An 8,611-nucleotide genomic window follows, 5' to 3' on the forward strand; every position below is an offset into this window, starting at 1 on the left:
ATTTTGTGTCGCGCCGTTCTCAGCTCCCATAAATCCGATTTCGATTTTTCTGAGTGCAGATGAAAGCTAGTGTGCTGAACCTGGGCGAGTTGCCACGCAAATTTCAAAATATCCATCTGTTTTCGGATGCGGCCAGACTTTTCAACAAAATACACAGTTTTCAAATGAAAATATGGTCAATTTTTTTCATTTTCATATTTTTTATTTATCTCAAAAATTGCATTTTTCGAGCTCTACAACCTCCCAAATTTTCATCCAGATCCATAATCTGGTTCTGGAGTTAGAGCCATTTGATTAACCTACCAAAAGAAAAAAAATCCCTAAAAAAAGGTAAAAGCCCACCTGGTGACCTTCACCAACGTTTTTCATTTCTGACTTTATTCAAAATTTCTTGCTACATTCATAGTACAGACCATGAGTGAGCATCTGAAACAAATTCGACATCGATCGGCAATCCCGATCAAGTTTTAGAACGATTTACTTTTTGCCTTTCTTACTAAAGAAAGGTATAGGTTTTACTTTAAGCCAGGACGTCATTTCCATCTTCGTAAATATGTCGATTCAGCGTGAATTTTAATCGGAAAAATCGTCAAAAAATCACACTGCATCGCTTCGTCGCCAAGTCGACAAGTTGTCAAGTTGAGCTTCGAATGCTGGCGCGAGAATGCTGGCGCATATATTTTGGCTCGACTTATACTCATTTTGTAGTAGCTTGTCTACCGATGTTTCCTTCAATATGTAAGATATCGTAGCTTTTCGGTTTCTTTTGCCCTGTCCGTTTTTGCATATCTGTCCAATGTTTATTCAAAAACTTTTGTGACATAGGACATTCATCCGGCTACAATCAATTTGTTTTCCGTGCGCTCTTAAAAACGCCTAAATGTAGACTTCATTTGTCGTAAGTTTATCTAACAGGGTTCATTGGATTCCAATAGGAGCTTTCCAAGCTTTCATCGTTTATATCGTTTTCAAAGTTTTCAATGCTGGCGACGCCAATGGCTTTCTACCTAAGGTTCTCGCGATTGAGTGTGTAGTGGTGCGGTTGTTGAAAATAGCTATCTCTGACTCTGTCACTTTCTTAGAAGCTTCTTAGGCTAGCTTCCCTGCGGCACACGCGTTTCACCGAAGCTAAAAAACCAAAACCGCGGTGTGCATTGTCAATGGCGCATGGGAAGCTTGCTATGATCGCGTTTGGCATAAACGCTTGTTTGATTACAAACGTACAAGCATATTGTACGATTGAATATTTTCTTTTGGTGAAAATTGCGTTTTTTATTTCTTTTGGAAATCATATCATTTATAATACTTTGCTTTCATCATAAGACTTTCTTTTGTGCTGACGTTATAAATAAACAAAGTCGATGTTATGAATTGAAAAAAGTTCTACCATTGTTATATTCTTTAGTAAGAAAGGCTCTGTCTCACCCCAGGTGGGATTAAATCGGGTTTTTTTAATTTTTCTTGCTCTTGTTAGTGCTTTAGTAATAGAAATAATTGTTCCAAAATGGATTATGATGCAACACACAGCTGAAAGGAACTCCAAAACTCTGTTATGAATTGCAAAAGAACTGATTGTATCTTGATTATTCACCAATAAAACCGAATTCAAATTGAAAATTGACTTACAAATAAGAACAGAAAGGTATAGAAACGTTCTGAGCTTGGTAGTGAAGTTTTAAAGTACCTCAAAAAGTAATTTTTCAAAGAATCTAAATTAAAAGTAAATATAAACAAAAAAAAAGATTTTTTAATTTTAAAATTTTAATGCTTTTTTCACATGAAAATTCCTGTATCGGTAATTTCGTTTTCGAATGAGTTTTTAACACAGTTTTGGCCGAGGGAAATTCTCTGAAACATTGGACAATTTTTTTTTGCTTGGATGAAACTTTGTGTGTACTTTTTCTATGTCATAAGCAGTCATTTTGCATAATTAGTTCGTCCATACAAGTCTTCATCCGATACAAAAACTTTAAATAAAATTTGTACCTGCCTTATGGATTAAAATTAAAAAAATCATATTTTCATGCTCATGTGAGCTTCAAATTTGGCTCGCCATTCAAAAACTTTGAGCACCCCTGTTCTAAGCAATACCTGTAACTTTACCTAAGACACCAAATCGATCAGATAATCCGTTCTCAAGATACAGATTTTCTAATATTTTAATATTCTTTTTATAAGAACGGTTGTCAAGATTTTATGGTAAGTTGTATGGACGATAATTTTATGACTTGTAAAATGACTTCTTTTGTTATACACAGAAAAAAAAATTCATGGTAATATTACATCTGAAAAGGGGTACTTCTTTTTTGTCATAAAAAATGTGTAATTTTACCTCTGATAATGGGTAATTTTACCATTAAAAATATTACATCGTAAAAGATCAATCTTCCAAAATTACAGCTTCCAAATTTACATGATTTTTTACTGTGTAGAAAAAGTACACAAAAAGTTTCATCCAAATAAAACAATACAAAAAAAACTGTGATTTGCTAATTTTTGAGAAAATTTCTCTGAATCTGTTTTAACTTCAAATAAATTTTGATTTATTGATAAGTAAATAAGTACTATGGCCTTCAACATAAAAAAAACAACATACAAAAAAGTACTTGTAAGTTATGAGGTGATTCTAATAATTGGTAACATATATTTTGTCACACTCTTTAAACAATAAACAAATTAATATATTACTGATAAATTCCTGATTAATCATGGCAATTAGTATTCTGGTGTGATTAACAAATGATTTCAGTTATCTTGAAATCATCAATTTTTTTATAATGAATGTGACCAACAAAATTGGTGATCTTTTCCCTTCTGGATTCGATTGCTTAGTAAAGGGAAGGTAGAGTTTCATCACAAGCTGGACCTTATCACGAAACTTTAGGGTAGGCGTCCTATGGAATGATAACATTACCCTTAACATGTTAACGTTAAGTTAAGAAATATCCTCTGAATCCGCTTTGTAAATGCGGCCCCGATACTCTTCATGGGTCTTGGGAATAAAATACTTTACTACATTAAAAATAATAATCATAAATAAATGCTCACAAGTGTTTTGGAATTCATATAAAAACAGTACAACACACAAAAACACAAAAATCTCGTTGATTTTATTTGCACTCTTATTATGTTGTCTGATGCTCGCTCTCATGCTCTCCTTTGACTGGTTCAACATAGGGGCATATCTGTTATACGGCTATGCTGACGAGCTGTGAGTAGAACGATTGTAGCACACTTCTAGCCAGGACACATCGTTGCTGGGAACTTGCATGCAAGATTCCAGGACATTTTCGCAATAACATTTCAACAGTTTGATTATTTTTAAATAGTTTCAAAGCAAGGATGCAATGGAGAATTTTTTCGTTAATTTATTTTGCGTATAGCTTCAATATGAATGGAAAATTGTAATGTAATTGCACTGGTGCACGTCTAATGTGAACATTATTATGATTTTATCAGCAATAATTTTAATGAAAAATTTTAGTGGTTATTTTGGTGAGAATTTTGAATAAAATGCATTTTTTTTATTAAACCAACCCCATCATAAAAATTATCTTACCCAGAAAAAAATTACGCCCATCTTTTTCGTAATCTTGGTCCATTCGCTCCGGGCCCCAACAATTTTCCCCTCACCACAACCGCACAGTTCGGTTGAAAATTGCAGTTTTTCGGCAGTTAGAACCCCCTAGCTGTGTATGCATACTGAATTCTTTATGCATCTCATCATAAAAGTTCGTACATCCTGGCCCATCCCAGAGCAGTAGAAGCTGTTGTCCAGCAGTTTTCCCATAGCCCGAAATGCTGTGACCTCTTTCTTCAACACGTCAGCATCCCAACCAACCCCCCAAAACCAACTAAACCCCCCGAAAATGATGGTATGTGCTCGAAGGGAAAATTTCCCCGAAAAAGTGTACACACGACAAAAAGCCATAGAAAAGAGTTTGATGATTTCCTTCGAAAACTTCTATCGTTATCTCAAACTTTCATAATAAAACCATAAATTACATAATTTTGCATAAATTTGTTCCTTATAATTCTCTGAGGCTCTCCAGTTTTGCACCCCCTCCCCTCAACCCAGAGTCCAGAGATTTCGGTGCAACAGCAGAAGCAGTTGCATCAGCACGGAGGACTTGTCTCTTCCTTCAATGTCCACCGGAGGCTGCCTGCTGGCTGGTCTTGGCAGATTGGGATTGGAACGAGAGTTGGTGTGGGCGGTTTTGACAATAACGAAAAACTGTAGAGTAATTTTCTTCTTTCGGGTGTGTATTTTTATTTCTTTTCTCGGGTGGTGCATTTTTCAGCACGTCATGCATTCGAAAATGTTTGGCACTGGACTGGAAATGACCCCTTGTAAATGTTCGTTAAACTTTGTCTTAAGAGGTATTTTTTGTTCCTGATCCGGGACTGTGGTAGGTAAATTCTGCAACTACAAGCTTAAAAATTGGTTATTTCAAGAGATTTCAATTATCCAATCAAGAACAAATTGATTGTTTTGTGTTATTTTTTGAGAAATAGCAAGGGGTGAATATAAATCTTTGGTCGGGAAAATAAAAGTTATGCTTATTTGAACTTTTTGAACTTTTTTTCCTATGGGACGAAATTTCGCCTATTTCAATTTAGTATTTTTATAAGTCTACATGGACATGATTTATGGTTCAGATCATATCATTTATAATGGGAAATGGTGCAGGGAACATTTTTCCTCAAGCACGCGAAGTGATTGAATATAAGGGAAAAAAGTTATAAAGGTTTTATTGGAAATTTGGGAGATTTTCTGATAAAAATGCAAACCCCTTTCCCAAAAACCGCAATGTTTATGATATTCAGATCATTATTTTGATGAATTCGGTAACCTTCATTCAAGTGCTATTCTTGCGATCTTTCGAATGATGTCGACCAACTGCATATTTAAATTATTCTATCATGTTTTTGAAGAAAAATATTGATCCTTGAAATTCATGAATTTTGAACACTTTTTTCTTACAGATGTAAACACAGTTAGGTTCTCTCCAGGAGTGCATATTTTGGAACCAACAAAACTCAAGTTTTTGCATGAATTTATGAATTGTTCGATAACTTTTTGGGAAAATTATCAGTTAAATTCAGGTGTTCCATAATTGTGGGAGCTACAATAACAACCCACAATTATGCATCAGGCAATATGCAGACAGTGTTTTGCTATTCTCGAAAAAATAGTCTTAAAATGCTGTAATTTGCTTAAAAAGAACAACTTTTACTAGTGAAATAGCAAAAAAGAATGGAAAAATCAAGGCTAGAGCGTCCAATTTACCGGATATACAAAATTCCCGGGAAACGGGAAATTTTCAACAAATTTCCCGGGAAATTTCAAATTTTACAGAAAGTTGTCCTGATCTTGGTTCTGATTGATATTCTTTAACAAAATTGTTTAAAATAGCAACTTAAATGATCAAAATAAGAGCGAGGGTCAATTAATGCCTAAACCACCTGCATAAAAAAAATCAAGAAAATGTATAAATATTAGGGTGCCCAGAATATGGGACTTTTTCTCAAATCCTCGCTCCACAAGCTGAATATTGTTCCTTGGGCTTTTTTAGGACTCTGGGTCAAATATGAGCAAAATTGGTCAACATTTACCCATTGATACTCGAAGGTGAAGTTTGTATGGGAAAAATCGAAAAAATGTAAGGAAAACTCAATTTTCTTACGGTTTGGTCTGCACGGTGCGCTTATTTCATCAAAATATTCCCAAAAGTGAGATTCTCATTGAAAATTTAATGCTCTTCAACTTTGTAGAACATACAAAAGCTGTAAAACTCGATCCTGAAAAATCATTAGCGATTTAAAAAAGTCATTTTTGCATGAAAAACATTTTTTCACCAACTTTAGGCTCGGGTATCAATTGGTTAATCTCAACCAATTTCGCTCAAAATTTGCACAGATGCTTAAAATAACCAAAAAACCGTTTTTCGCTTGTGGACGGGGGGGTCATTTTTTCTGGGCACCCTAATAAATATTCTAAATTTATAGGCTGTCTTGCAATTCGTACACTCGATTAAAAAATAATCATTAGAGCAATTCTCTACCAAAACCGGAAATGGATTTTATTTGTATTTTTTGATTTGGCTCAAACTTTGTGGGGGCCTTCCCTATGACCAAATAAGCTATTTTGCGTCATTGGTTCACCCATACAAGTCTCCATACAATTTTGGCTGCTGTCCATACAAAAATGGTATGTACATATTCAAACAGCTGTAACTTTTGAGTGAATTTTCTGATCAATTTGGTGTCTTGGGCAAAGTTGTAGGTATTGTTGAAGACTTTTGAGAAAAAAAATAGGTACACGGAAAAAAATTTGCACATTTTTTAATCAACTTTTTTTCACTAATACTCAATTTCCCAAAATACGTATTTTTTGATTTTCGAGATTTTTTGATATGTTTTAGGGGACAAAAATCCGCAACTTTTGAGCCATAGAGAAACATGGTCAAAAAAATCTGCCGCCGAGTTATGATTTTTTGAAAAAATAGTGATTTTTGGAAAAAATCGAAGTTTCATGCAAAAACAAGTTTGACATTATTTTTTAATGCAAAATTGAATTTGCAATCGAAAAGTACTTTACAGATTTTTTGATAAAAAGCTCCGTTTTCAAGATAAAGCCACCGAAAGTTTGATTTTAGCAAAATATTTGCAGTTTTTCGATTTTTAAAAATAGTGACCATGAGTGATCAATTCTAAAAATATATTTTTTTTGAAAAGTTCAGAAAATTTGCTATAAAATTGTCTAAGAGACATTGAAGATTGGTTGCTGAGATAGAGCCGCTTTAAGAAAAAGAAACACGAAAATTGTAGTTTTCAAAATCTCACCAAAACAACCCACCATTTTATAATGACGATATCTCAGCAACTAATGGTCCGATTTTCAATGTTAAAATATAAAACATTCGTAAAATTTTCCGATCTTTTCGAAAAAAATATTTTGAAATTTTTTAAATCAAGCCTAGCATTTTAAATGAGCGTAATAATCAATGTTTGGCCCTTTTAAAATGTTAGTCTTGATTTAAAAAAATTCAAAATATTTTTTTCGAAAAGATCGGAAAATTTCACGAATGTTTCAAATTTTAACATTGAAAATCGGACCATTAGTTGCTGAGATATCGTCATTATAAAATGGTGGGTTGTTTTGGTGAGATTTAGAAAACTTCAATTTTCGTGTTTCTTTTTCTTAAAGCGGCTCTATCTCAGCAACCCGATGTCCAATCTTCAATGTCTCTTAGACAATTTTATAGCAAATTTTCTGAACTTTTCAAAAAAAATATTTTTAGAAATGGTCACTCATGGTCACTATTTTTAAAAATCGAAAAACTGCAAATATTTTGCTTAAATCAAACTTTCGGTGGCTATTTCTTGAAAACGGAGCTTTTTATCAAAAAATCTGTAAAGTACTTTTCGATTGCAAATTCAATTTTGCATTAAAAAATAATGTCAAACTTGTTTTTGCATGAAACTTCGATTTTTTCCAAAAATCACTATTTTTTCAAAAAATCATAACTCGGCGGCAGATTTTTTGACCATGTTTCTCTACGGCTCAAAAGTTGCGGATTTTTGTCCCCTAAAACATATCAAAAAATCTCGAAAAGCAAATTTTTTTTTCCGTGTACCTATTTTTTTCTCAAAAGTCCTAAACAATACCTACAACTTTGCCGAAGACACCAAATTGATCAGATAATTTGAATATTTACATACCATTTTTGTATGGACAGCAGCCAAAATTGTATGGAGACTTGTATGGGTGAACCAATGACGCAAAATAGCTTATTTGGTCATAGGGAAGGCCCCCACAAAGTTTGAGTCAAATAAAAAAATACAAAAAATAAAAATGGTCGAAATCGGCCGATTTCGTAGAGAGTTGCTCATTAGTATTTTTGTGCAGTATTATTTTTCTAATCACAATATTTGGACAGCGAGTAAAATGAATTTATGCTTCAAAACTGCTTGGCTCTGTGAACAATTTGAGAGAATATGATTAAGAATAATATTGAGACGACGTTGAAATAAAAAAAAAATCATGAAGAAAATACGGATTTGAAATCTTTTTCCCAAACAAATCTTACTTGTTTGAGCTCATGAATAAATAGATAAGCGTTGAATTCACATTAAAAATCAGCTTTTTCACTACAAATATTATTTTTATAAAATCACAACTCAAAGCTTAAAAATATTTGGAGCGATATTTTGAAATTGTTTGCATTTTTTGGATAATACGAAGTAGTTTTTTTTAACAATTCAGCTTAATAAATGACTTCGATGAAAGAATTTTCATAGCAATAAAAGTAGTTTAGACACTATTTCATATGAAAACCTCTTACGCCCTTGTTAGCTCAAGTGCTATATAAATTTTTAACATTAAGCTGTAAACACTTTTAAACAAATTAACAAAAAATTTCTTGCACAGCCCTCTTTGAGGATATTTTTTTCAATTTTCATCCATTTTGGCCATAATAAACAAAATCGTAAAAAAAATATTTTGACAGAAAGGGGTACCGTAAACCGGGGTGACTTTGATAGGATTTCAATTTGTTTTTAGAATATTTTCCAACAGGTAAGATTTTTCTCAACATTATTATTTTTA

Source organism: Culex pipiens, chromosome 1 (assembly GCF_016801865.2).
Source record: "Culex pipiens pallens isolate TS chromosome 1, TS_CPP_V2, whole genome shotgun sequence".
NCBI classification, from domain to species: Eukaryota; Metazoa; Arthropoda; class Insecta; order Diptera; family Culicidae; genus Culex; species Culex pipiens.